Source organism: Macaca mulatta, chromosome 8 (assembly GCF_049350105.2).
Source record: "Macaca mulatta isolate MMU2019108-1 chromosome 8, T2T-MMU8v2.0, whole genome shotgun sequence".
Classification (NCBI taxonomy): Eukaryota; Metazoa; Chordata; class Mammalia; order Primates; family Cercopithecidae; genus Macaca; species Macaca mulatta.
The window spans coordinates 107,991,363-108,006,493 of NC_133413.1; positions in this window are offsets into that span (position 1 = coordinate 107,991,363).

Below are 15,131 nucleotides of genomic sequence, written 5' to 3' on the forward strand. Positions count from 1 at the left end.
TTAGTTTTCTAGAATAATAGTACCATAAAATTATCCTATATCTTTTTTGTTTGTTTGTTTGTTTGTTTGTTTTGAGATGGAGTTTTGCTCTTGTTGCCCAGGCTGGAGCGCAATGGCATGATCTCGACTCACCGCAACCTCCACCTCCCAGGTTCAAGCGATTCTCCTGCCTCAGCCTTCCCAAGTAGCTGGGATTATAGGCATGTGCCACCAAGCCCAGCTAATTTTGTGTTTTTAGTAGAGATGGGGTTTCTCCGTGTGGGTCAGGCTGGTCTCAAACTCCCGACCTCAGGTGATCTGCCCACCTCAGCTTCCCAAAGTGCTGGGATTACGGACGTGAGCCACCGTGCCCCGTCGTTAACCTATATCTTAAAGTACTTCCAGAGGATCTTTTCTGTTTGTTTGGAGGAGGTGTATTTTCATTATTTTAAAAGCTATTTTTCACCTTTAAACACTTGTCTTTTTACACCATGTTTTGTCTTCTTTCTTTCTTCTTTTCTTCCTCTTTTTATTTTTCTCATTCTTCTTCTTTTCCTTCTCCTTTTTCTTCCTGCTCTAATGTGTTTGCTTACTTGCCTTGCCTTTATTTCTTCCATTCTTCTTTTAAATTACATAGCTCTGGCCGGGCTCAGTGGCTCACACCTGTAATCCCAGCACTGTGGGAGGCCAAGGCAGGTGGATCACCTGATGTCCAGAGTTCAAGACCAGCTTGGCCAACATGGTGAAACTCCATCTCTACTAAAACTACAAAAATTAGCTGGGCATGGTGGCACACTCCTGTAATCCCATCTACTCAGGAGGCTGAGGCAGGAGAATTGCTTACACCTGGGAGGTGTCAGTTGCAGCGAGCCGAGATTGTGCCACTGCACTCCAGCCTGGGTGACAGAATGAGACTCTGTCTCACATGGAAAAAAAAAAAAAAGAAAAATTGCATAGCTCTGTACTGATTTGACTTCTCATTGGGTCTGATATAATGTTTCCACATTAATATTCAGAGCCAGTCTGTCTGCTTCATTTGGAGCTATTTAAGTTGTTGGTGTTGCTTTCAATCCACTTATCTTTAGCCTGAGGACATGGTGAGGGTCATGTGAAGGGAGACCCACAGTAGGTCAAGAGGAGCTCTGATTTCTCAAGTCCAGTTAAACATCCTGTACCAGTGCCCCCCGGCGCCCCCCGCCCCCCCCCCGCCCCCGCCCAGCTAGCTGTGGGTATATCCGTCTTGTTCTTCTAACTCATCACAGAGACCTGGAAAGATGGGAAGCCAGGGAGGCCCTTCCTGCCTCTGTCAGGCCCGGAGGGGTAAGCAGGGTCTGCCACACTTGAGGCATTTCCTTTACTTTTCCCAGGGCCACCTACTCACTCCTTCCAACTGTTTCTTTCTAAATTGGAAGACATTCATAAAAATTATCAGAGTTCTCAGCATTATTCCTGAGGGGTGGGTGTGAAAAAAAAGCTACCCCAACAATATCACTTTCCTTGGCTCTCACTTTTTGGAGTTTATGGTGTAAAGTTGTTCTCCTTTGTTTTTTGTTTTTTCACTACTTCTGTTTATTTCATTAAATTTGGAGGCAGATGATTTAATCTGACTTTATTTTGCCACTTGCATTCAGAGATTTCTTTGCTTTTTATACTGTCAAATTTTATATACTTACATAATGTAAGGATACAAAATACCTAGAGAACTATTACCAATACATAACTTTTTTAAAAGCAAAAAATCTCCATTCTGTTTATTGCTCTTAAATAAACGTTCCTCAGAACTGCTACTGTGTGACAGTTAAAGAGCCAGCATAGACCTCAGCCCCCAAACTCCGGACCCTGACGGACCTGTGTTTAAGATCCCAACTCTGCCACTTGCTAGTTGTGGGATAACTGACCAAGTTACCTAATGCTCAGTTACTTTTAATGGCAAAGCCACAATTACTTTTGCACCAACCTAATATTAAAAAGGGGATGATAATAATACCTACCTCATCAGTTGTGAGGATTAAATGAAATAATGCACACTAAATGCTTGCCACAGTGCCTGGCACGGAACCCACCTATTTTCTAGGTTTTGCATGCTGCTTCCCCTTTCCGTGATGCAGGCCATGGAAAAGAAATGTTTTGAATTAAAGGAACCTTAAAGGTTATCTTATCCAAGCCTCTCACATCACAAAAAAAGAATTAAGATCATGAGAAATTGCATCAGATATATTATACCTACTCCTCAATACTGTGACACTGGAATTAGATTCTTGATCAATGGACATGAACATTCTGATCCTTGTGAAGGGGCGTTTCTCGTTGTAAATTATTAACTAGATATCCAATTTATTAAAAACACAACCAAATCATTTCAACAGGACCTGTGACAACAACCTGAGACCTCTGAATCTAGGTCCAGTGTACTCTCCACTAATTGACAGCTTCACTTATATTATTAAAGGAACTATCTTCAATCCCATGAAGGATGACAAAAATATTTATATAAAGAAGTGTAAAATTTTAAAAATAAAGAATTAGGCCAGGTGCAGTGGCTCACGTCTGTAATCTCAGCATTTTGGGAGGCTGAGGCAGGCAGATCACCTGAGGTCAGGAGTTCGAGACCAGCCTGGCCAACATGGTGAAACCCCATCTCTACTAAAAATACAAAAATTAACCAGGCATGGTCGCATGTGCCTGTAGTCCCAGCTACTCAGGAGGCTGAGGCAAGAGAATTGTTTAAACCTGGGAAACGGAGGTTGTAGTGAGACGAGATCGTGCCACTGCACTCTAGCCTGGGCAACAGAGCGAGACCCAGTCTTAAATAAATAAATAAATAGCCAGGTACAGTGGCTCATTACCTGTAATCCCAGCAGTTTGGAAGGCTGAGGTGGGAGGACTGCTTGAGCCCAGGAGGACTGCTTGAGCCTGGGTGTTCAAGACCAGCCTGGATAATACAGCAAGATCTTGTCATCACTAAAAAAAAAAACAAACAAAAAAACACCTTAAAAACAAAACTTAGCTGAGCGTGGTGGTGCCCCGGCAGAAACATGCCTAAGCCGGGGAGGCAGAGGTTGCAGTGAGCAGAGATCATGCTGATGCCCTCCAGCCTGGGCAACAGAGCAAATACCCTGCCTCAAAAATAAATAAATAAATAAATAAATAATTTTTATAAAAAGAAATAAAGAAATTTTATTGGGGTTTTTAAAAGTATGTTAAAGTGGATAAGGAGACATATCATTAAATATCCAAACTATTCAAAAGATACAGGACTCTCACAGAGATACACTAAGCTTGTGAAGGCTTAGCTACTAAAAAGAAGGAAAAGATATAGATATAGATATATAAAGATACACTAAGCTAATGAAAGTCTTACCTTTGTCCATACCCACTAGTATAAAAGTTTTAACACAAATTTATAATTCATCATAAGATATTCATTTAAAGGTCACAGAACTAAAAATGTAATGTAATTAGCTCAAAAAAAGTAATGAATCCTTAGAGGAAAAAAATATTTAATATATTAGACCACGGTGACTTGCACCATCCTAATAATGTACATTACCTCCAACCCAGATGTTCTTAGCCTAAAAGATGTCAGAGAAGGAGCAGCCTTGGGGAATACATTTCACTACATAAAGCTCCTGTGCCACTCAAGCCTCTTTGGCGCACAGCCACCAGGTGCTCTTCTTCGTGCAACACGACACTCAGACCCTGCCCTCCTCAGCTCACACCCTAAAAATGGCCCCTGGTTGTTCAGATTGTATTGTTGCTGATATTCTTGTCTCACTATTCCAGCATGAAATATAGATGCCATTAATTCAAATTTGTCTTACTCCTAATGTGACAACCAGTTAACCAGATAAACAGGTCAGCTTTAAATGGTTAAGAGATAAAGGAAACTAAGGCCAGGTGCGATGGCTCACACCTGTAATCCCAACACTTTGGGAGGCTGAGGCAGGTGGATCCCCTGAGTCAGGAGTTCAAGGCCAGCCTGGCCAACATGGCGAAACCCCATCTCTACTAAAAATATAAAAATTAGCTGGGTGTGGTGGCGGGTGCCTGTAATCCCAGCTACTCAGGAGGCTGGGGCAGGAGAATCACTTGAACCCAGGAGGCGGAGGTTGTGGTGAGCCAAGATCATACCATTTGCACTCCAGCCTAGGTGACAAGAGTGAAACTTCATCTAAAAAAAAAAAAAAAAAGAGAGAGACAGATAAAGGAGACTAGACATACAACATCCCACTCCCTTCCCCTCTCTGGAAATATATATGAGTAAGACTGACGCTTTCAGATATGGTGTCTTCACCTTTATTGCTTAACCTAAAGAAATGCCTTCAGTGGTTAAGAAAAAAAAAAAAAATTCTTGCTACAGGAGGCAGAAGAAAGCCATGGCATCCCATATTTGTTAGAGGTAACTAAGGGCTATAGTAGACTACTACAATAAACATGGGCAGGGCATGGTGGCTCATGTCTGTAACCCCAGCACTTTGAGAGGCCATGGTGGGAGGTACCCTTGAGGCCAGGAGTTCAAGACCATTCTGGGCAACATGGTGAGACCTTGTCTCTACAAAATTAAAAAATTAGCCAGGTATGGTGGCACGCATCTGCGGTCCCAGTTACTCGGGAGGCTGAGGTGGGAGGATTGCTTAAGCCTAGGAGGTCGAGGTTGCAGTGATCTGTGACAGCACCACTGCACTCCAGCCTGGGTGACAAAGTGAGACCCTGTTTCAAAAAAAAAAAAATATATATATATATATATACACATATATATATATATATAGAATATGTCTGGGTGAAATTTGGAGTACTCCTCAAAGAAACCCAAACATATGGTTACTTAGTCCTGGTCTGTCATCAAACATCCAAAGCCACAGTACCTCTAGTATTGCAGGAGATGGCCACCCGCAGGTACTCCCTTACCGCCTGCTGAGGTTCTGCTGCTCCCAAATGGACTACAGCAGAGAAGTATTATGTGATTTCATTTTCCTGCTATGCTAGGACCCCTGACCTTTCTGATCATCCTTTTCTCTGGGCCACTTGGACCCAGGCTGGGACTCCATGCTTCTTGGCCCTTCACTTGCTCACAGGCTGCACTCTTCTTCCCCTTTCCAGTCAGGGGTGACAATGCTGCAACTGAGCATTGACCAGGAGACTGGAGAATGCTCTGACTAAGGTGAGCATTGGCACTGCCTGACAACAGTGACTTCCCTGAGCTCAACGTACTTTCTAAGGCTCGACAGAGATACCCTATTTAGAAAGTATTGAAATCCACTACATTCTACACTTAACTGAAACGCTGGCCACTCAAAGCCTCTAGCTTTCTCAGAAATGCTGATTCAACCATAAAATTTCAGAACAACAAATAAGCCAGAAATTTCCACACAAATAGGTTGTTCATTACTTTCATGTAAAGTTATGTGACTCTTAAGTGAATTCAAAAGCCAAATCTTTGAAAGTCAAGATCCATAAAATAAATAAAAGAGTTAATTATACTTCATCGCTTACACTTAGTTTTTGACAAAATATTTTCAGCATTTGCTGATGATGCATAAGGTTGCTTTTGTTTTCTTCTTCACAATTGAACATGCAGTCGAGCAGCTTAGTCAAACAAGCAGTAATTTGAGACTAAAGAGTCATAACTTTTGGCATGCCAAATTCATAGTTCACGTATTCCCTTAAGAAATATAATTCATAGCCAGGCATGGTGGTGTGCACCTATAGTCCCAGCTACTCAAGAGGCTGAGGTGGGAAGATGACTTGAACCCAAGAGGTTGAGGCTGCAGTGAGCCACGATCCTGCCACTGCACTCCAGCCTGGGCAACAGAGCAAGACCCTGTCTCAAAAATATAAATAAATAAAATAAAATAAATAAACAGAACCAGGCTGGGTGTGGTGGCTCACACCTGTAATCCCAACACTTTGGGAGGTCAAGGCAGGAGGACTGCTTGAGGCCAGGGGTTCAAGAACTAGCCTGGGCAACAAAGCAAGACCTGGTCTCTACAAAAAAAAATAATAATAATTAGCTGGGCCCACTGGCGAGTGCCTGTAGCCTCAGCTACCTGGGGGGCTGAGACAAGAGGATCCTTTGAGCCCAGGAATTGGAGGTTGCAGTGAGTTATGATTGTACCACTGCACTCCAGTCTATATGACAGAGTGAGACCCTGTCTCAAAAAGAAGAAGAAGAAGAAGCTAGTTATTTAAAACTAAGATGCTCGACTGCATGTTCAATTGTGAAGAAGAAAACAAAAGCAACCTTATGCATCATCAGCAAATGCTGAAAATATTTTGTCAAAAACTAAGTGTAAACGATGAAGTATAATTAACTCTTTTATTTATTTTATGGATCTTGACTTTCAAAGATTTGGCCTTTGAATTCACTTAAGAGTCACATAACTTTACATGAAAGTAATGAACAACCTATTTGTATGGAAATTTCTGGCTTATTTGTTGTTCTGAAATTTTATGGTTGAATCAGCATTTCTGAGAAAGCTAGAGGCTTTGAGTGGCCAGCGTTTCAGTTAAGTGTAGAATGTAGTGGATTTCAATACTTTCTAAATAGGGTATCTCTGTTGAGCCTTAGAAAGTACGTTGAGCTCAGGGAAGTCACTGTTGTCAGGCAGAAGAAGAAGAAAAGAAGGAGGAGAAGGAGGAGGAGGAAAGAAGAAAGAAGAAGAAGAAGGAAGAAGAAGAAGAAGAGGAGGAGGAGGAGGAAGGAAGAAGGAGAAGAGGGAGAAGGAGAAGAAGAAGAGGAAGAAGGAGAGAGAAGAAGGAGAAGAGGGAGAAGTAGAAGAAGAAGAAGAGGAGGAAGGAGGAAGGAGAAGAGGGAGAAGGAAGAAGAAGAAGAAGAGAGAAGAAGGAGAAGAGGGAGAAGGAGAAGAAGAAGGAGGAGGAGGAGGAGATGGAGGAGGAGGAGGAAGAAGGAGGAGGAGGAGAAGAAGAAGAGGAAGAAGAAGAAGAAGAAGAAGAGAAGAAGAAGCAGAAGCAGCAGCAGCAGAAGAAGAAGGAGGAGGAGGAGAGGAGAAGAAGAAGAAGAAGAAGAAGAAGAAGAAGAAGAAGAAGAAGAAGAAGAAGAAGAAGAAGAAGAAGAAGAAGAAGAAGAAGAGAAGAAGAAGAAGGAGGAGGAGGAGGAAGAGGAGGTGGAGGAAGAGGAGGAGAAGAAGAAGAAGAAAGCAGAAGTGACATGCAACTTCTGGGTTGTGCCCCCTTAAATGGATAACGTATCTTTTTATTCTACTTTGTCTTCTCCCATCTTGCTGCCTGGAACTTGGACATGGCAACAAACCATCTAGGACCAAGCAGATGAGGCTAATATTTTACGGACGCTTGAATGGCAGCATGGAAGAGCCAACATATCAGCATTATTTGAGAAAGGAATCAGACTATTAAATGAGAAATAAAATCATTTTTTATTATTTTTACTCTACCCCTGAGTGACAGATTAGAGAAATAACATTCTATCCTATTTAAATTTTTGCTGTCTTTGTTAAAACAGCTAAATCTGTATCCTAATTGAAATATCTTGCAATTTCAATGTCACATTTAGAATTCATGTTTTTGTTACTAATTGCTATTTCATTTTCACTAATTGTTACAGAGTATTTAAGGCAAGGAGCAATAAAACATTCAAAAAATTATACAAATTTCTGTACAAAGAGAGATGGTAACTTTACTAAAATTGATGGGCATTAACATGACGCAATAGTTCAAAATGGTCATTATATCAGCTAATTATAAAAGTTCTAACCCAATGATCAAATCCTTTTCTCAAGGATTTGTGAGTAGGCAGCATTTTGTACAAATAGTACTCATAAAGAACATTAACACAGTCTGGAAGGGGAGTGTGTCTAAACACTGATTTTGGTTTTTGCCCTTTTGAAGCAACTAGGGCAAAGGCTAGAAGAAAGCATTCCAATCATTCATAATAAACAAGTAATTTCTTGGGGCTAACTCCTATTAGCAGATGTTATCCAGCTACTCTAAATCTACATTTAATAATCTTTTGAGTTTCAGGCTTTGTTTTTGTTTTTGTTTTTGTTTTTATTGAGACTGAGTCTCACTCTGTTGCCCAGGCTGGAGTGCAGTGGCTGCAATCTCGGCTCACTGCAACCACCGCCTCCCAGGTTCAAGCAATTCTTCTGCCTCAGCCTCCTTAGTAGCTAGGGTTACAGGTGCATGCCACCATAACCGGTTAATTTTTGTATTTTTAGTAGAGATGGGGTTTTACCATGTTGCCCAGGCTGGTCTCAAACCACTGACCTCAAGTGATCTACCCGCCTCATCCTCCCAAAGTGCTGGGGTGACAGGTGTGAGACACCGCACCTGGCCTTGAGTTTTGGTTTTAAAGTTAGCTAAGAATAGTCTGTTCATAGAGATATGTTCAAAAGAAATATTCATAAGAGATACGTTCAGAAAGTTCAAAAAAACTGAAATTGTTGTAATTATGAGCTCTTTCAGAAAGTAGATTGCCATTAGATGCAAATTTCCATTCATAAATAACTCAGCTAGAGAACTGAGAAAGTTAGTTTTGAGTCATTCTCTCCGGATTATAAATACAAGGAAGAAGTGAAGAAAAGAGAAATAATCTTGAAATGAAGAGCAGTAGTACTTAGAAGTTTTATGTCATTGTGATGCCCAACATGACCATAATTTCTTTTACTTTTTCTTTCTTTTTTTTTTTTTTAACAGAGTCTTGCTCTGTCACCCAGGTTGGAGTGCAATGGTGCAATCTCGGCTCACTGCAACTTCACCTTCTGGGTTCGAACAATTCTTCTGCCTCAGCCTCCTGAGTAGCTGGGACAACAGGTGCCCACCACCATGTCCGGCTAAACTTTTGTATTTTTAGTAGAGACAGGGTTTCACCACGTTGGTCAGGCTGGTCTCAAACTCCTGACCTCAAGTGATCTGCCCGCCTTGGCCTCCCTAAGTGCTGAGATTACAGGCGTGAGCCACCACGCCAATGACCATAATTTCTATTTCTACTATAGCTATCACAAATAAAAGAAGTAGTATTATTAAGAGAGATGGGCACAGTGGTTCACGTCTGTAATCTCACCACTTTGGGAGGCTGAGGTGGGAGGATTGGTTGAACTCAGGAGTTTGAGACCAGCCTGGAAAACATAGGGAGACCCTGTCTCTACAAAAACAAAAAAATTAGGCAAGTGTCGTGCCACGCACCTGTGGTCCCAGCTACATGGGCGGCTGAGACAGAAGGATCACTTGGACCTGGGAGGTCGAGGCTGCTGTGAGCCATGATTGCACCACTGCACTCCAGCCTGGGTGACAGAAGGAGGCCCTCTCTCAAAAAAAATAAAATAATAAAAAAGAAAAATAAAAAACAAGAAATGTATATTTCCAGCCCTTATAATTTTCTTTGTTGTTGTTGCTTTGAGATAGGATTTCACTCTATCGCTCTATCAGGCTGAAGTGCAGTGGTGCCATCACAGCTCACTGTAGCCTCAACCTCCACGGGCTCAAGTGATCCTCCCATATCAGCCTCCCACATAGCAGGGACTACAGGCATGCACCGCCTTACCCAGTAAATTTTTTTGTATTTTGTAGAGACAGGGTTTTGCCCTGTTGTCCAGGCTGGTCTTGAACTCCTGAGCTCAAGCCATCTGCCCACCTCAGCCTCCCAAAGTGCTGGGATTACAGGTGTGAGCCACCTTGCCTGGCCTAGTGCTTATAATTCTCTTTGGGCTACCAAAGTAGGGTAAGAATGGTAAGAATACAGGGTCCCTGAATGTTGCTGGAGGGGAGAGAAATCACGTCTTAGAGAACATTCAGGGAACATCTGGGAGAAGCTATGAGAACATTCAGCTTTACCAATCATGAATAAGTCCTAAATTAATGACAGTAATCTCATTTCAAAGTGAGGATTAGTAGCAATGAACTAACTTTTCTCAGTTTCTCTATTTAAACTAATGGGACAGTTATCACCAGGTCACTTAGTCACAGAGCATTACACACCCATGATTCTTCCCTCCCCTTTATCCCACTTCTTACTGCCACTACTTATTGCCATTCATTGTCAGCCTTTCTCTTCATTACCACCAGCACTGCATGAATTTAGGTACTTGGGGTACCTCACATCTTAGACCACTGAGATAGCCTTCTTTGCACCCACTTTCCAATGCCACATTCACTAATTCATTCATTCAATACATATTTACATGAATAGGCACTGCAGTAAGTGCTATGAGTACCATGTTATACAAGTCAGACATCCTTCCTGCCCCAGTGGAGCATATGATCTAGCAAGGGATGCTGGCAAACTAGTTTTATTACATACTTGTCCTCAAAGACTATAGAATAGTCCTGAATCTTATCCTATGTTATTAACTGAAGTGTATCCTCTCATCCACAAATTCATACTTTGAAGTCCCAACCCCACAATGTGACCGTATTTAGAGATACAGAGTCTTTAAGCTTAAATGAGTTCATAAGGGTGGGTCACTAATCTGACACCACTGATGTCCTCACAGGAAAAGGAAGAGACCCCGGGGAACTCTCTGTCTCTCTTTCTCTCCAAGGACACACAGAGGAAAGGCCACGTGAGGACATGGCAAGAAGGCAGCCATCTGCAAGCCAAGGAGACAGGCTAGGAGAAACTAATCCTGGAGGCATCTTGATCTTGGACTTCCAGCCTCCAGAACTGTGAGAAAATCAGTGTCTGCTGTTTAAGCCAAACAGTCTGTGGTATTGCAGGTTATGGCGGCCCAAGTTAATACATCCTGTTACTTTTGTTCACACCAGACTTAGGTACTATTCTCTATTACCATCCCTCAGCTCCTGTTAAGTAAAATTCTCCAAGGGCTTTTTCTTCTTTCTTCTTCCCCTTCTCCCTCTTCTTCTTCCTCTTTTTTTTTTTTTTTTTTTTTTTTTGAGACAGGGTCTGGCTCTGTCACCCAGGCTGGAGTGCAGTGGCACAATCTTGGCTCACTGCTGCCTTGACCTCCCAGACTAAAGCAATTCTACCACCTAAGCTTCCCAAGTAAGCTGGGACCACAGGTGCATGCCACTACCATGCCCAACTAAATTTTTCATTTGTTGTAGAGGCGGGGTTTCGCACATGTTGCCTAGGCTGGTCTCGAACTCCTGGGCTTAAGTGATCCTCCCGCCTCAGCCTCCCAAATATGCTGGGATTCCAGGCATGAGCCACTGTATCAACCTTTTTTTTCTTTTTTTTTTTTTTTTTTTTTTTTTGAGACAGGGCCTCACTCCATAGCCTAGGCTGGAGTGCAGTGGTGCGATCTCAGCTCACTGTAGCCTTGATTTCCCAGGGGCTCAGGTGATCCTCCCACCTCTACCTCCCCAGTAGCTAGGACTACAGGTGCACACCACCACGCCTGGCTAATTTTTTGTATTTTTTGTAAAGACAGAGTCTCCCTATGTTGCCCAGGCTGGTCTCGAACTTCCGGATTCAAGTGATCTGCCCTCCTTGGCCTCCCAAAGTGTTGGGATTACAGGTGTGAGCCACCGCATCCAGTCAAGAGGGAGTGTTCTCATTTTAGTTGTAGACAAAGTACACACTCCCTGCACTTAGGGAAGCTGAGGAGGGAGAATTGCTGGAGGCCAGGCATTTGAGACCAGCCTGGGAAACATAGCAAGACTTCGTTTCTACAAAAAATGTTAAAAACTAGCCAGTCGTCGTGGTGCACACCTATAGTCCCAGCTACTCAGGAGGCTACACCAGAAGGATCACTGGAGCCCAGGAGGTCAAGGCTGCAGTGAGCTGTGATGGGCACCATTGCACTCCAGCCTAGGTAAGACCCAGAGTGAGATCCTGTCTCTAAAAAAATAGAAAAAGGTGGGAAATGTGAGGTATAAAGGCCGTGGTCCACAGCAATTCTGAAATGCAACACAGCAAATATTGGAAGTTCTTTGATTAGATTTCGATGTGTGGAAAAATTTTCTGTGGATCTTGGCTCCACCCTCTATGCTCCTGGTTCTGCCTTCTAAGTTTCCCTTCCTTTTTCATGAAAGGTGAAAAGTTTGATGCTCAGTGGTTTTCTTAGGCTGCTTCCTGCTAATAGAACTTTGGAAGTCCAATGACTTCATCTGCTACTCTTTCTGTCCCTTTCAGTCCAAACTGGCAGTGTTTTTGGTGATACAATTTTCTTAAAAATTTTGTAGGCCTTCTGTGAATTTCATTGGCGTTCACTCCATTGAATAAAAGCTACATCCAAAAATCTCATCTAGGTAAGATCTTTTTCTACCTTGGGCTCCTGTTGATTTTGCTGAGGAACAATGTCCTTAAACTTCCTAGAAGACCTATGGTTTCACTGAAAAGTTCCTTGAGTAACACTCTTAGTCTCTTTCAAGGGCCTTTTATGTAACTGAATACTGATTCGTTCAGTTTTCTGAGATTTTAACAAAAGGCTACATAGTCACACCTCCAACATTTCCTCTGCCATTTATTTTTCTTTTTCTTTTTTTCCTTTTTTTTTTTCAGGGTCTCGCTCTGTTGCCCAGGCTGGAGGGCAGTGGTGAAATCATAGCTCATCATAGTAATCTCAAACTCCTGAGACTGAAATCAAGAGATCCTCCTGCCTTAGCCTCTCAAGTAACTGGGATTACAGATGCTCACTACCACACCCAGCTAATTTTTATTTTTTGTAGAGATGGAGTCTTGCTGTGTTGCCCAGGTTAGTCTAAAAACTTCTGGGCTCAAGCAGTCCTCCCACCTCAGTCTCCCAAAATGCTGGGATTACAAGCATGAGTCACCATGCTCAGCCTCTCTGCCATTTTTCTTGACAGTGCTTGGAAGCCAATTCTTGTTCTAGCATATTCTCCTCTCTGAAGAGACTGAGAATTTTCAAAATCATCAAGTCCTAACTCCTTTTGTTTCATAGTTCTTTCCATTTATTTCTCTCCTCTCACATTTTACTATAAATATTAAGAAGAAATCCAGTGGGGCCTTCAACACTTTGCTTTGAAATATCCATTCCTACATAACCAAACCCATGACTTACACGTTCTGCATTCCACATAATTGCAGGAAACATTTGACTACATTTTCCACCATTATATAACAAAGATATATCCCTTTCTCCAGTTTCTAAAAACGTGCTCCTCATTTCCTTTTGAACTTGGGAGTATTTTTAAAATCCATAAAGTCCTTTAGAGTCTTTTTTTTTTTTTTTTTTTTTTTTGAGATGGAGTCTCGCTCTATCGCCCAGGCTGGAGTGCAGTGGCACGATCTTGGCTCACTGCAAGCTCTGCCTCCTGGGTTCACGCCATTCTCCTGCCTCAGCCTCCCGAGTAGCTGGGACTACAAGCACCCCTTTAAAGTCTTTAAAGTTTCTACTAACAGTATATTCAAGCAATTTGGATTTTACCATGCTCTTCAAAATTATTCCAGCTTCTTACTATTCCTTGGTTTCAAAGCTACTTCCACGTATTTTGGTATTTTTTATAGCAGCATGGCACTCCCAGGTACCACAATACCAAAATCGGTTCTCTCTCACTAGGTAACAATGTTATCACAAATTTAGTGGCTTAAAACAAATACACATTTATTATCTCATAGTTTTTGTGGGTCAGGAATATGGGAACAGCTGTGCCTGCTCCTTTGTTTTCAGGTCTCTCAAAAAGAGTTAGCCAGGACTCGGGAGTCATTTGATGACCAACCAGGGAGTGATCCATTTCCAAACGCATGAGGTTGCCAGCGGGGTTCAGTTCTTTCTGGGTCAGTAGGCTGAGGGTCTTGCTTCCTTGCTGGCTGCTGGTAGGAGGTCACCCTCAGTTCTTGCTACATGGGCTTCTTCTGATGGATATTTACTTCACCAAAGCCAGCAAGGGAAAGAGAAAATAGTCTACTAACAAGATAGGAGCACCAATTTTATGTAACATAATGATGCAAGTGACATCCCATCTCATTTTGCCATATTTTATTGGTTACAGCAAACCACAGGTTCCTCACATATGCATGGGGACAAGATTACACACATTATTCACGTTAACATTAATCATCAATATAAACTATTCTTTCAAATATATTTTGAGCACCTACCAGGTGCTAGGCATTATGCTAAGTATAGGATATGGTACGAAGGCGAGCAAAAACAGACACAGTTCCTGTTCTCATGAAAATTCTAGTCAGAAGGAGAGAGAAAATAATTACATGAATAAATGTGAAATTATGATTTTGACAAATACTATGAAAGTTTATGGTACTATGAAAATCCGTAAGATGAGGAAATGACCTGATGTAGTGGTTGGGCACAGCTTCTGGGAGAAAATGACATTTCATTTGAGATATTAAAAAATGAGCCAGAACTAACTAGAAAAAGCAAGGAAATAAATACCATGCATTCAGAAGATCATGTAGGTACTGCAAGGGGCAGTACCTATAGAGAGCATCAAATTATTGAGGGATGAAAAGCTGGAGCAAGGAAACCAAGAGGTACCCCCAACTCTGATTACCACTTTGGGGTCTGCACCCATATATCCACCTGCTTATTTGTCCTTCTCAAAATCAATGTGTAGAAAACCAACCTTGGCTTGAAAAGTTAGTTCTTTCCCAACATTCCCTACTTCAGTGAATGGCACCAACATTTGTAAAACTGGAAGTGAGAAACCTAGGAGTCATTCTTGAGAGTTCCCTCTTCTTCACTCCCTCACCAAATACTATGCGCTTTACTACTAGTTACATGACCGGTGTCTCATAATCCAGACATACCATGTTCTCTCCTGTCCCCAGGCCTTTGCTTTTGCTGGTCCCGTGCTTGGAAATCCCTCTCCATCCTCACCCCCTTCTCTTCTTAGCAATATCCTAATTCATCCTTCAAGACGTAACCCAAACATATTGCATTTAGTGTTCTACTACATCTATGCGTAAATAATAACCTCTCTCCTCAGTGATATAAAACGCTTTTCAAATACCTCATCACCCCTGTTACAGGTTGGTTGTCTGGGAAGCAGACTTTCAGGCAGATCGGCAAGCAGGAAAACATTAGGCAGTGCTCCTGGAACCAATGCCAGTAGAAGGAGAAGGAAGTAGGACTGGGCAGAGGGAGAGCTGAGTTGAGATGTACCATGAGTCCTCAGCCAAACAGTGCTCTGGGCTGGGATGGTCCTTGGATCTTTCCAAATTGAGTCAAGAAGGCCAGGACTTTAAATCCTCCTTCCCAGGATGATCAGTCCATTGGATGTGGGTTATCCCT